The 14388-nt window shown below is 46.9% G+C and overlaps 1 protein-coding gene across 1 annotated transcript in view; it reads left to right on the forward strand.

The window, feature by feature from the left end:
- Positions 1-210: 210 nt before the first annotated feature.
- LZTS1 (leucine zipper tumor suppressor 1) overlaps positions 211-14388 on the forward strand; it is a 49932-nt gene continuing 35754 nt past the window's right edge. Inside the window, exon 1 of the mRNA XM_042934665.1 lies at positions 211-372. The gene's annotated coding sequence lies outside the window, so the exon portion shown is untranslated. The remainder of the gene's footprint in view (positions 373-14388) is intronic.

The raw sequence follows: 14388 nt of genomic DNA on the forward strand, positions 1-14388 counted from the left end.
CCAGAGGTCTAGAGCAGCCCCAGCTGTCAGCGGTGAACAAAGGCCGCCGAGCCGCAAGTGAGAGGCTGCAGGCCCCGCCCCAGCCAATGAGCGGTGCCGGCGCTGGCCCCGCCCCACTCCGCCCCGCCCCGCCCCGCCCCGCCTTCGGCTCCGGGACCGCGCGCGGTGGCCGGCGCGCGGAGAGCTGGCGGGCGGCGGACGCGCGGGGAGGCCGAAACTTTCTCTGCCCGCCTGGTCCAGCTAGCCAGAGCCGCGAGTTGTGGCGGCGCCGCGGGACCCGCTCGGCCGGCAGCTCTGCTAAGACAACCGGGAACACACTGCGAAACACACTGAAAAAAAATTCTCAAGTCAGTCCGAGGCTCAACGGGGCAGGTAAGGTGCGGTGGACGAGGGGTCGCTCCTGAGAAGTGTCTGCAGCCGCGGCACCCGCACCAGGGCTCCCAGGGAAACTGCACTCCCCACGGCGTGCCAGTGCGTCCGTGCGTCCGTCGGTCTTTGTCTATGTCAGATTCTGTCTAGGTGTCTTTGTCTCTGCATGTAACTGTCAGGGTCTCTCCCTCTGCCGGGGTGGGTGCTGCTGTTCTGGTCCCAGTCTGGAGAAAAGGATGCTGCGTCTGTCCTCTGTCTTTGTCTCGGTCTCCCGGAGACTGGTTTTATCTACTCCAAGCCCCGAATCTGATCTTGATGGATATTAAGTGATGTCTGAGATGAGGAAAAGGGGAGTGTGCGTGAGCCCTGAGGGGGCCAGGTCCTAGACAGAGGGTCTGACAGCTGGGGTCCGGTCACTGCACTTTGACTTCTGGAACTATGGAGATGGGCTGTGTCTGCACTCACAGGGTGGCAGGGATGCGATACAGTTAGGTTTGTAATGTTTCACTGAAGGAATATGTCACAGGGGCTCAGGTGGGTAGAGAGGGGGTTAATGAATGAAGGTAAGTGGCACCCTGGAGTTGTGGGTCACCAGGATCAGTCCTTGAGTTGCCATTTAGCCAAATTAACACACGCACAGTTCCACACCCACACATACTACATTCACTTCTTTTTTTCACCCACCATAGGCAGCCAGCCCCCCACTCCCTACACCCCCCACCACACCCTTCAACATACTTAACTCCATCTTTCAGAGCATACAACTCAGCAGCAACAGGCACCAAAACACCACAAGCCAGGTGAGCTTTCTCCTTCGTGCTCCGAGTGGAAAGGAGTAAACTGTGGAGAAAATGAGTGTTCTTCTCACCCACAAGTATGTCAGGCCTAGGAAAGTGCTTGAGACTTGTTAGCTTCAGAGCACTCAGTTCCCCAGGAACAAAGAGTGTTAGGGATCTAAGCATCTAAAGTTCCTGGGTCCCTCCTCTCCCATTCCATCCACACCCTCCTGCAGCCATCAGCCCTGATCTTGGGTCTTGGATGCTGGCAAACTAGTGTGGAGGCATTGAGTTCTGGAGAGCTCTTGGCAAGAGCTGTACCAGATAAAGGGTCTCCTGCTCTGCTGGTAGTGCAGCCTAATTGCAGTCATGGGAGCTGAGCAGCCCAGCCACAGAGAGGTGAGCCGTCTGCTTGGCAATTCTTCCAGCACCAGGTACCCTTGAAGTGATTCTGTAGGTAGGAGCTAGAGTTTGTAACCTGAGCTTCCTCTAAGTTCAAAAATAATTTTCTGTGGGCATTCTGCAGAAAATACAGGTGTTGAAAGTGTGTATATATTTGTACATACATGAAAATGGGTATTTGAGACTGCATTTACAGGCAGGAAGGGTGTTTGTGTTCAAGGGTGGAGGAGAGCAGAGTGTGTGGGTGGAAATCTGTGGGCAGAGGCATACACACTAATCAGGTGTGGCATTTACACCTTATATTTATCCAGTGCCTTTCTTCTGAGGTGCTTTCTGCACATCACAGACGTTATCTCATTTGTTATCTCCTTTATCCTCACAATGTAACTACCAGGTTGGCATGAGGCATTGTTAATTCTCTGTTTTACCAGTGAAGAAACTGAGGCATGAGAGGGGCAGGGATTTCCCTGAGGTCCACTGCTAATGGGAGCAAAGTTAGGAAGTCAAAGGATAAACTCTCAGCTGAGAAGATGTGAGTGTGGACATTCACTCTTCATGAGGTGAGAAAAAACCCAGGTGGAGAAAAAAAGGTTGTCTCTCAAAAGTGTCTATGTGAGAGCAAGAAGGAGGATGGGACATTTGAGATGGTTGTTATTTAACATTTATGGCAGCCTCTGTGCACTTCATGAAGTAAAACCTGCTTTAACAATCCAGCATGTGCATTTGTGTCTGCAGGAGGAGCCTCCTGTCTGTGTGTGCCACAGTAGATGTGTGTGAAATAGTTGCTGTCAAAGGTGTGTTTTGGGAGACCCAATGCTTTGGGAGTATGTGAGGGAAAGATTTGCCATGCAGTCTTGAGAAGCCATGCGTTTGCCTATGTCTGTCTGTCTGGACAAAGAGGTAGATGGGCTCCAGCCATATAAAAAATGGCTTTCTAATCCTGAAAATTTATTTATATGCCTTTGTACTTATTCAGCATTCACTTAATAAATATTCATTGGATACCTACAAAATGCAAGGCTTTGGGCCAGGCAGTGAGGCTACGAAGATGAATAAGGTAATGAAGGCAAACCTATGGTTAACCAGCTTATAGTCGGTGTAATGGGCAATAGTTAACATTCACTGAGTATACTATGTGCACAGTACTTGTTATGCATTATCTCATTTAATCCTCAGCACAGCCCTGCAGGGTGTATGATTATTAGACCAGGAAATTAATAACGTAGCTAGGGTAGAAAATGGAGGAGCAAGGAATTGAACTCTGCTCAGCTCAGCCCTGGCTATTTTTTTTTTACTTTTTTTTTTTTAATGTTTGTTTATTTTTGAGACAGAGAGCATGAGTGGGGAAGGGGCAGAGAGAAAGGGAGATACAGAATCTGAAGCAGGCTCTAGGGTCTGAGCTGTCAGCACAGAGCACGACATGGGGCTTGAACTCACAGACCACAAGATCATGACCTGAGCCTCAGTCAGACGCTTAACCAACTGAGCCACTCAGGCACCCCTGCCCTGGCTCTTTCCATATTCTTCTGCTTTAAAAATAGAAATACATGTTTCCTCTCTGCAAAATATTCTTGCCCTGTCCCTCTCCCTCTACCTCCACCTAACAAGCTCCCACTTGCAATTCTGGTTTTAACCATGAGAATAAACACCTTCAAGAAAACTTCCCCTCTCCTTTCCCTGAGTTTCTCTGGGTCACATGGCTTCCTCTGAGTTCTTCCATGCTATCCTGGCATTTACTCACTGGTCCTGAAGAGCCTGCTAAGTTCTTAGAGGCAGAGATAGTGTCGTGAATGCCTAACTCAGAGTATAGTTTGTGGCTACTTTGATTAGGCCCTTAATAAATGCTTGTTTAATAAAGTAATGGGAAGAAAAAGAACTGTCAGAGACCATTGGCAGGGAGCATTTTTCCAATAGCAGGTTACTGCATGGACACACTTCGTTGGTGTGGCCTCTGCTTTCCTGCCTTTATTATTGGGTCACCTCCTTCAGGGCCGCTGCCTAGACAGGGCTCCTCCATCTCAGTTCCTGACTCCAGTTTGGAAACCTAAGGAAAATCTAGCTCCCAGCCACCCTTCCAACATAGGCACTCTATGTCAGGTTCAGTCAACCCACAAATATATATAAGCGGGAGTTGCTAGGGTCTAGAATTGAGGTTTTAAAATTGTGCATTTGGAACCCCAGGAGGACAGTGGTTCCAGGGCAATGATGGGGTGTTTCTAGGAGTTTGCCAACAAAGTAGTATCTAGCTGTCTGGGGAATCTTTAGGTAATTTAAGTGGTAGGACTCAGAGGTAGCTTTTGAATAGATCTTTATGCTGCTACAGTTTGAAAACCACTGATCTAAAATAGACACTCATAAGCTGCTGTTGGGAGTGTGAATTGCTACCATGTTTGGGGAAGTAATCTGGTCATGATTTGTCCAAGGTCACATGATTACAGTCTGGTGACTCCCTTCCCATACCCTTTACACAACCCTATTATTTCTCAAAGGTTGCCACATGCCTTCTCAGAGGTCTGAGATTATTTTAGTTTTCCTAAAACTGCATTTCACTATTTATTAAAGATTTTATCCATGCAAGGTACCAGGGAGTTGGGGGATTTTAAGAAATGTTTCAATAATGCCTTGAGAATAAAAATTGTGATGAAAATTGAAAAGAAGAACCAGAACACATGAATCAATGACAAGTACATTGAAAATTGGATTGTACTAACTTTGAACATGGCAGCTGCACAGCATGAGGGAGGTGATCTCAAAGACACCAGGCAAGAGGTGGTCATGAACTAAACCTTGAAGTTGAGCTTCAGGAATGTGTAAAAAGAGTAGACATAGCAGCAGCAAGGTTATAGTTTCAAGATGCAAGCTGAGACCTGAGGAGATGGAGCTTTTATTCCCAAGGGGAATCCTGGTGGGAGCCTGTTTCCTCCTTCCATGCAACTCAGGAAGACACTGAGAGCAGACAGAGCTGGGAAATGAAAGATATGAGGTAACTCACCTCTAACAACTGCCTTCAGCAAAATGAGTGTGAAGAATCACTTTGGATCCCCTTCTCCAAGTATTTAGAGAAGTGGGTGGGGATGTGTCAAAAATCAAGCATGGTCGCATTGAGCTTCAGGCTAACTGCCGTTTGGCAAAGCTGTCCCTGTGTCTGCAATCTCCATCCTGCTTCTGTTACTCTGTTGCTTCCTGACAGACATCAACTTCTACTTGACGGCCTATCATCATCCCTAGGCTTCCTATAATAATAATTTTAACAGCCCTTTTTATTTGTACAGGACTGTCCACTTGAAAAGGGATATTAATGTTGCTGGTGATGGTGTTGTTAGTATAATCATCATCAACCCTGTAAGAAGATATCTTCCACAGTTGGACATATGGGAAAACTCAATGAGCTGATCAGAGGTGAAGGAGCTCACCGAAAATTTTAAGTGGAATGCTGGGATTTGAACTCAGTTTTCCTGACCCCCAGTCCAAGGCTATTACCACCCTATCATTAGGCCTGATGGCAGACAGAATGTGAGGGTGTATGTGTGTTAGCTATCAGCTAAAACTAATTGTTCTAATCAATCCAGTAGAGTGGTGATTTTTCTTATTAAGTGACAGGCAAAATTGGTGTCTAAACAGACGTGATGTGGGTTTTGTCCAGTACCTGGAACAGAGGCAGTAAGGAGCTGCCCTATACAGATCACCCACAGAATTGCTTCCAAGTCAGTTAATCACTGTGGGAGAAGATAACTGCCTTAAGGATGACTGCTAGCAGGCAGACACACACACACACACACACACACACACCCCAAATTCATTCATTCATCTCTCCCACTGAGACATGCTCTCCTCTGATATCCACACTCACAGTCACATCCCATAGCATGAATCCTCAGACATTCCCAGATGGCAGGACCTGGAAGATCCACACCTGTGTCTACTTGGGTTGGTCTCTCCATGGCATTATCTAAAGTGTACTTGGCAGCACCCCTCCTTGATGCCACAGAACCTCAATTTCTGCCATGCCCAGAGCAGTCTTTTGAATTGCCATCAGCCCTTCAGAGCTGCAGAAGTTCCCAGGCCATAGCATCCACCAGAAGAGGGATAAATCTAGGTGAGACTCTCAGACTAAGGGGTACACAAGGACACAGACCCCTCAAAAGTGTCAAAGTGGAGTTGAGATCAGGGGTGAAGATGGGCATTGTTCTGGAAATCAATTGATGTTGAAGGACAGACCCTGTCCTTTGCATGAATGTAACTGCAATGCATAGACTGCCAGGTGGCTGAGGCAATCCCTGCCTGAGGCACCAGGGTGGGGCTGTGCACTTGGCTCACTGGCCTGTTGGCTTTGGGGGCATCTTCACTCTCCTTGCAGTTGCAAAGCCATTTGCTGCTAAATCACCCTCCTCCTGGCATCCTGGACTGCTAAATTGGTCTCAACTTGCTGTACTTCCACCCACCACCTTAGTCATTATTCGCTGGCAGCATTCAGAGAGTGGGTGTAAAGCAGCTGAACATTATATTCCTGCTGAAGAGAGAATTGAGTATAGGCATGCAAGGGAAGGAGGCAAGAGAAAGCTAAGGAGGCAGTGAAACAAAGCTTGGGTTTGCCAGCACCTTTCCCCAGGAACTCCAATAACTCTAGATGGTGGGGTGGTGAGCAATAGGTGAGTGTGTCCTGGCTCAATAGGAGGAGACACGAGGGGTATGCTCACTACTGAGGGGCTGCACCTGCTTGGTCTAGAGGGAATAAAGGACATCAGCTATGGAAGAAAGACCGCCCCCTATTGGCTCCCTTTTCCTTAAATTTGCAATATGTACTGTCACACCCATTGAGCATCTGTTCCCATGTATTAGTATTTAGCTTCTCTATCCTTCCTCCCTGCCTAGATTATAAATCCCTTGAAAGGAAAATATGCCATGCCTCACATGTAGAGCACCAGGTTCTGAATTCACTTAAGGTTCAGACTCAAATGGCTGAGGGTAATGGTAAGGCCTACAGTGGCCCTTCCTTCTCAGATCCTTCTCAGATCTCCCTGTGGTGCCCAAGGGCCACAGAGTTTGAAAACCCAGGCAGGCAAGAAAAGAAGGAATAACAGGGGAACTTTCAAGGCTGGTTCTCTCTCAGCTTTCAAGGAAGCTTCAGGGAGAGAAAGGGTTATACCACACAGGAACCGACCAGCTAGGGAAGCAGAAACTTAAAGACTTTCTGTCCTGGTATAGCGAGACTCTACATGATCTCCAGCCAACAGATGGGGCACTCTTTGTTGGCTCATCCAGTGCCCAGGATTGCACTGAGGCTGGTAGGAGGTGGAGAACAGAATCAGTTCTCATGTCAGACAGCAGAGATAGCATCAGGCAGAACAGAGTGACCTTGACAGAAGGTTCTCTGAGTCACTGATAACATACATTTGGTCTCCCAAGCAGAGGTTGGAAGGGGAATACAGTACCAACACAAGCTGGCCTGGAACCTGATGGATCCCCCAACCTTGGTTCCTTCCCTCCCACCCTCTTATCCATGAAGATAATGAAAAAAACCCTGAGAACAGAAGCCACCACACAGCTAGGGAGGCAGAAACAATGGGGAATTAACTGAGCTTGTCAAGGGATGGAAGTCTGGGGGAATGAGCCCTGAGGTTGCTCTTTACCTTCTGCTGATCACTAAGAGGGAGTCTGACCGGAGTGTCTGGAGGATGCCTGTGCTGGATCTGCCCTGGCCACCTCAGCAGCAAGGTCAGAGGCCAGAGGATTTCAGAAGGACCCTTTAAGCACTCAGAGAACCTCCCATATTTATTGCAACCTTAAGACATTCTAGCTTCAGCTCTCTTCTTCTCTTTCCCATTGAAGTGCATCTCAGCAGTGCACATGTGGAGGAGGCTGGGTAGGATTAGACTGTGCTCACATCTTGAGGAGACAACCTCCTCCAGCCCCAATACCACAGTGGCACCAGCAGGCAAACTGAACTGCAGGCAGGTGGGGAAAGCAAAAGCCACCAGGCAGAGCCGCAGCCTCCACCTGCACTAAAAAGGCAGTGCTCCACTTAAGGGAGCTGTCTGCTCCCAGCTGCCTGCACTTCTCCCCTCCATGGGTCTGCAACTGCCCTGCTCAGAGGCATTGCACTGGCTTGGAGTGGGTAGCTCTTGCTACAGACAGGACCTCCAAACCCAAGGCTCCAAGATTTATCAGGAAACTAAAGAGTCTGTGTTGAAGAAATGTCCAGTGTTCTTCAGAGAAACACAAAATATCAGAGTTGAAAGGATCCTTAAATTCTATGCTATCCACTCCTCCAACTCCATCCAAAACCTTCTTCCCCAAGTTGCTGTCTTTACTCACCTCCAAGAACTCCTGCTCTGGGTCCCTGGACCCATTTTTTTCTATTTTAGTTGCATTCTCTTAAAGTTGCATATACTAGGTTCATATCAAGCACTCTACCAGCTCCTGGCAGGACCCACAAATGAGACAGAGACTGTTCCAGACAGCCTTGGTATTAGGGGAGACAACAGATGCATTAGAAAATATCCCTATAAAAAGCTAAACTAGTCTAAAAAGTCTTCATGGAAGATATAGAAGTTGAGAAGCACCCTGTGATCTGGGTGTGATTTTATTTTTTTAATATTTATTTATTTGTTTGTTTGTTTATTTATTTATTTTGAGAGAGAGAGAACATGAGCAGGGGAGGGGCAGAGAGAGAGAGAGGGAGAGAGAGAATCCCAAACAGACTCCATGCTGTCAACACAGAGCCCCTGGTGGGGCTCGACCCCATGAACTGTGAGATCATGACCTGAGCTGAAATAAGAGCTAGACACTCAACTTATTGAGCCACTCAGACACTCCTCGGTGTGATTTTAAGAGATGGAGGGAGGGTGGCAAAGATAGGGGACAATAGGTTGTGGGGAAACAAAAGCAGGTTGAATCAGATTGAGAAGGACCTTGTGCACCCCTTGGGAGTTTGCTTGTTATTTAGTAGGCAGTGGTAAATGACAAGTAATAGGTAGACAGTGGCTTATAGTAAACCTTGGTTTTAAGAAGTTAATCCAGCAATGGAGAATAGAATAGATTTGGGGTTGGAGAGACTTCTTTCTAGAAATAACATTATTTAGTAGAATGACTTTCTTTCCTCCTTCCTATCTCCTGATTGATAGCACATGTTCCCAGAGATCTCCCACTGCCTGGAAATGTAGGGTAGCTAAGGCTCAAGGAGAGGAAAGTTCCTAGTCTAGGAACTTATTTATAAGAAGATACATGGGTAACACCTTGCTTTGCACTGCTTTAGACCTAGACAGAATCACAGGAGCCTTTTTGTTTTGCTCTGTTTTGTTTTGTTTTGTTTTTGTTTTTTTAAACAGATGAAGGCATGGAGGCCCAGACTGGGGAGGAACTTGTTCAGGGTCCCACAGCTGGTTAGTTGCAGAACTAGGATTGGTGCTCCCACTTCAGACTCTTTACATTAACCTGCTGCTAACTGTGGACAAAGATGGAAGGGCCAATAGAATTCATTAGATCCTCAAATCTTTAGTGTTAGGCAGGTTTGCCCCAGAAGACATATGTCCTTGTCAATAATGGGATATTCTCAGTCTTTGTGGGTCTCTCCCCACCCAAGTCAAGGGAGTCCCTGGACTTCCACTGAATGGACTTCCACAGCCTCCATTTTTCTCTCCTGTATTCCTCCTTATTTTTCTGGGGTCTTCAGATGTTTGATTTCCTTCTTTTCTTTTGCCTTTTTCGTTGTTCCAAGAGCTCTGAGAAGCTCCCATCTAATGTGATAGTGAAGGTTTACTATGCCAGTCTCAGTTGTGACCAGTTGTCACCTTTCCAAAATGAAAATCAAGTTTGCTGTTTGTGTCTCATATGTGCCCAATTTAAACCAAATCTGAACAAAATGAGAAGGCTGTGGGTGCCGCTGAGCTCTGCTAACCACCCAGAGAGTTGATGTCACATTGGGAGAGATTCTCAGCCAGGAGGCAGATGTCCATTCCAGTGCTCAGAGAGTCAGATATGGTCAAGTAAGGACCTTCTTCAATCTCAGAACTGGGTTCCAGGGGTCCTCCTGCCCACAGCTCCCAAGATCTCAGAACATCATTCCCTATCTTCTTCTACTTGCCCAGGAGCTTCCCTTGTGTTTTCTAGAAGCCTGACTAACCAAGGGAGGATAAGGCCATGGCAGTGTCCTGTGACATCTCCAGCCTCCAGTGAGTCTTTCCTCAGGAAACACTTCAGCTCATGCCATATGCCTTTAGTCTCCAGAGAAGTTCATCCTCACCTGGATGGCAACCTACGGCCCCGGTAGAGCAGGTGAGCCCCACAAGTGAGGCTTGGGTTTTTTCATGCTTGTCAACCCTTAAGGCAAGTTTGGGAGTGGAAAGCAGAAAAAACATTGTTTTTGGCAGTGTTTGACTCTGCTACCTAACAGCTGTATGGCATCAGGCAAGTCACTTAGCCTCTCTGAGCCTGCTTTCTCATCTATAAAATGTATTGTGTCCTAGGTAGAATTTTTGTGAAAATTACATGACCCAATATAAGTAAAGGCACATGAAACATAGTAGGAGCTCTATTTCTGTTAGCCTCATCTCCTTCCTCTCAGCCAATGGAAGGAAGGCCAGCATGAGACTAAGATGTCCATCCAAGAAGGCCATGAGCCCTTCATATAGACATGTCCAGGATATCAGGAAGGGGAAACTTTGGAGTCAGCCAATACTGCATGACAACTACGCCCTGTCTCTCTCCTTTCTCTCTCTCTCTCTCTCTCTCTCTCTCTCTCTCTCTCTCTCTCTTTAACGTTTATCTAGAGAGTGTGTGAGCGGGAAAGGGACAGAGAGAGAGAGAGGGAGACACAGAATCCGAAGCAGACTCCAGGCTCTGAGCTGTCAGCACAGAGCCCGATGCAGGCCTCAAACTCACAAACCGTGAGATCATGACCTGAGCTGAAGTTGGACGCTTAACTGACTGAGCCACCCAGGTGCCCCCTCTCTCTTTTTTTTAATGCTTTATTTTTTTGTTTGTTTGTTTGTTTTAATGTTTATTTATTTATTAAGTTTATTTATTTATTTTGAGAGAGAGCATGAGTGGGAGAGGGGCAGAGAAAGAGGGAGAGAGAGAGAGAGAGAGAGAGAAAGAGAGAATCCCAAGCAGGCTCTGCACTATCAATGCGGGCCCAATGTGGGGCTCAATCCCACAAACCGTGAGATCGTGACCTGAGCTGAAACCAAAAGCTTAACTGGCTGTGCCACCCACATGCCCCAATGTTTATTTATTTTTGAGAGAGAGAGAGCATAAATGGGAGAGGGGTAGAGAGAGAGACAGAGGATCTGAAGTGGGCTCTGTGCTGACAGCCTAGAGCCCTATGTGAGGCTTGAACTCACGGACCATGAGATCATGACCTGAGCTCAGTCAGCTGACCCACCCAAGTGCCTCCTCACAACTGCTCTCTTATTTGCTTACTCTGGCACAAAGAGACAGTCATAACTAAAAACAATACGGGAGAGGGGGTGAAACACTTCCACCTTTGTCACTCTGGTTCTCTAACTACATTGTCAATTTGACTAAATTAAAATTGGTTAATGAAATTATGTACAACAGATGAGTGTGGCATCATTGAATGTCCTGAGGCAGAGATTCAGTGTTGAAGTAGATCTCTTGCTCACATTGGCTTATGCCAAATGTGTGGAGGACAGGAGGCAAGGGACGGGAGGGCTCAGAGACCCTGAAGGGCCACTGGATTTTCCCTCTGCCCTCAAGAAGACTCCATAACACCATCTGGAGCATGTGTGGAATGGAGTTAGGGGAGAAAGATTTCTCCCCAGGGTGATCGGCTGGATACAAGGATTTTATACTGTACCTCTTTATTTTTTCCTCCTGCCTCTTGCTTCAAAGCCAGTGCCTTCTCCATCTGGGTCATTTTCTGGATTATGTAGCATATAAGGTCAGGAAAAGGGGAGAAAGAAAAACAAATCAAATGAAACTTCTCTCTGCATTTAGTTCATTGGGAGATGAACAGATGAAAGAAGGCCCAAGTTTGGCCAAGTCTCACATAGGAGAATGAAAAGCTGAAAAGTCCACCTCTGTCTTAGGAAATTAGAGCAACATTATTCTGCCTAAATAGCATCATTAACAATATGGGGCAGGCAGCCTGGGTGGACCAAATCAAAGCTGCTGCTGTTTTGACACACATTCTATACCAGGGACAGATACATGAACCCTCCCATGTGAAATGAGCAGTCTGGCATTTAGTGCACCTTACACCTGCCTTCTCAGCTCCTTCTCTGCTTTTTATTTTTCTTTTTTCTTTGTGTGTGTGTGTTTTTTTAAGCAGGGGAAACTTCTCCACTTTGATGGCATGGTACAGAAAGTTGAGGTGGTTTCTTCCATGGCACAAGCACACAGCTATTAGGTCTCTGATCTGACTTTAGAACCTACATCTTCAGAGTCTAGCAATTTCTCCATTCTAGTATGTTGGTATCTGTTGGGGAGAAGGCAGTGCCTCCAGTGACAAGAGGCTCTCATGGCTTTTAGAAACATCTGGGAGAGAGGTTGTTAGCTCAGTTGCAGGGCCATCTGATTCTAGGGCCAGGACAGCTTGAACAGATCTTAAAGAGCTGTCCATGAACAAAGGCATCCACAGGACTTCCCTCCAGCAGCCTCTGCCCTCCCCCATTAGACAGCAGTGGGAACCTCCTGTCTTCAGAGAAAGACAGAGTTCAAAGGCCTGCCCTGGGCACAGTCCCTGAGACAGCAGCTATAAACTCCCACTTGACTGCACTTCATGGATTCAGAAGCTGATGAGAGATGTGGAACCTGTTAGAGAGACACAAGGCAGCCTGGAATTAGGCCTTACTCTCATCAGCATAAATTGGTTTCAGGAAAGCCTGCCAAGGGTCAAAAATAATGGTGCTATGTTGAGGTCCCTACTTAAAATGTCTGCACTCAGTGGGGCCCTAGAGAGGTGTGTCCCAGGATAGGAAAACAGGATGAAGGGTTGGCGACACAAACCAAGAACTCTCCTCTTTCTCTGTTCCTCATACCTTTTCTGCCAGCTACTGAGGACCTTGCTCTATTTCCTGGCCCTGGAGCAGCTCCAAAACAGGAACAAGGAGGCAAGTGGGATTTCTGGGATCTGGTCTAATTGAAGCGCCATTTCCCTGCTTTGCCCAGACCTGTGCTGGATGCACAGCACTTCTCAGGCATTCAGGATTGGAGTCTTCAGGGACACAGTGGCAGGAGGACCCCAGGGATCAGCCACTTCTCTTGTTGACCAGAAAGGGCTCTTGGGATCTCACTCTTTACAGGCATATATATTTCCACATTGAGTCATATAAAGGTACTAGTAGAAGGTAGAGTCTTGTTTCTACGACTGGTGTCTATGAAGGTTTCTTTTGCCACAGTACCACAGAGTGCTCAGTATGCACCAGATCCAGTGCAAGAGTGGACATTTCATGGTGCAGACCAGCCTCTGTGCTGCTTCATGTTTACTCCCCTTGTTCCAAGCCACTGAGTTGACATCATCCCTTAGATTCTCCCACTCTCTCTTCTTCCTCTAGCCGCTCCATGGACTCAGGTGAAAAGCCCTCCCCATAGGTGCTCCTGTTTCAGGAGGTGGCAGAAAGTGTGGGCCTAGCAGTAACAGCAAGAGACAGGATAGGCCAACATCACCTGCTTCAGCCCAAGAGTATTTTAGGGCCAGAGACCCACAGAAATGCCTCTGGGGAAGACAGAGGTATCTGATTTCATCTACACCCTGGGGCCAGGCTGCTGTTAGCTGGCTGTGACTCAGAGAACATGCAGGGGAATGAGGAGATGTCTCTAGCTAAAAACACCCCATCACCAGCTTAAGGGGTTTTGTCTGCTCCCCCCTATTCATACCTGTGCTTCTGACTATCTGCTCCTTTCCTTTAATGTACTGAGTTCTTCTGGGCAAGGCTCTATGGTAGGCCCCAAGGATACCTCTGGCATCCTCAGTGACTTTACTATCTATTTGTTAGTGATTTCTAAGCACTTTAAGAACAATTTCTACAAAAAAAATCGATACATGTTTACCCATGTTTAAAAAATATCTAATCTCTAAAGGCCCTAAATGGAAATGTCCCAGTTCTTTAGATAATGAAAGAAAAGAAGTAGAGCCTAGAGAACAGCAATGTTGGAGAAAAATATATGAAGAATTTGAGTCTAGAATTAGAGCACAAAAATGCTTTCAGTCACAAAGTTCTATATGTTAAAAAACAAAAAGACAAACATAGCTGCCATTTACTAATCTCTCAAATATGTCCCACTTCCTTTACAAATAAAATCTCACTCGATATATACAGAAACTTTGTGCAGTAGGTACTACTGTTAGCTCCAATTTACAGGTAGGAATGGAAGCTTGGAGAGGCTACAGTGTTAGTCCAAGATTAGGGCTGCAAAGGACTAACAAGGATTACAGACTGAACCCAGAGTATAGAAGGAGGTGAAGCAGGAGGAAGGGGCAGGGGGCAGAGTTAGGATGAGGTCTGGAGGAGCAGGTAAGCCTGTGGGGAGAAGGTTGGGCAAGGGAGCAGGAGAAACACTGGCTGGTGTTAAGGTCTACAGAGCATCAGTACCACTAGGGGTAAACAGATGGTGTGTGTGGCTAAAGCTCTGTTGATGGCAGTCTGGGTTCAAAGCCAGGCATTGCCCCTTGCTAGATATAAAACCTGAGACCTCATTTTCTGCATCTGGGGTACAGATTACTCCAGATCATGTATGTATAGTCCTTCATCCAAACCTAACAAATGGGAGGTTAAGAGGAACTATGTCCTCCAGATTGACATCTAAGGGATCTCGACTCTGCTATTTCAACTTGGGCACCTACCTCTGGCCAGAGGCAATGGTAATGTTGGTAAACTAT

This window comes from Panthera leo, chromosome B1 (assembly GCF_018350215.1).
Source record: "Panthera leo isolate Ple1 chromosome B1, P.leo_Ple1_pat1.1, whole genome shotgun sequence".
Classification (NCBI taxonomy): domain Eukaryota; kingdom Metazoa; phylum Chordata; class Mammalia; order Carnivora; family Felidae; genus Panthera; species Panthera leo.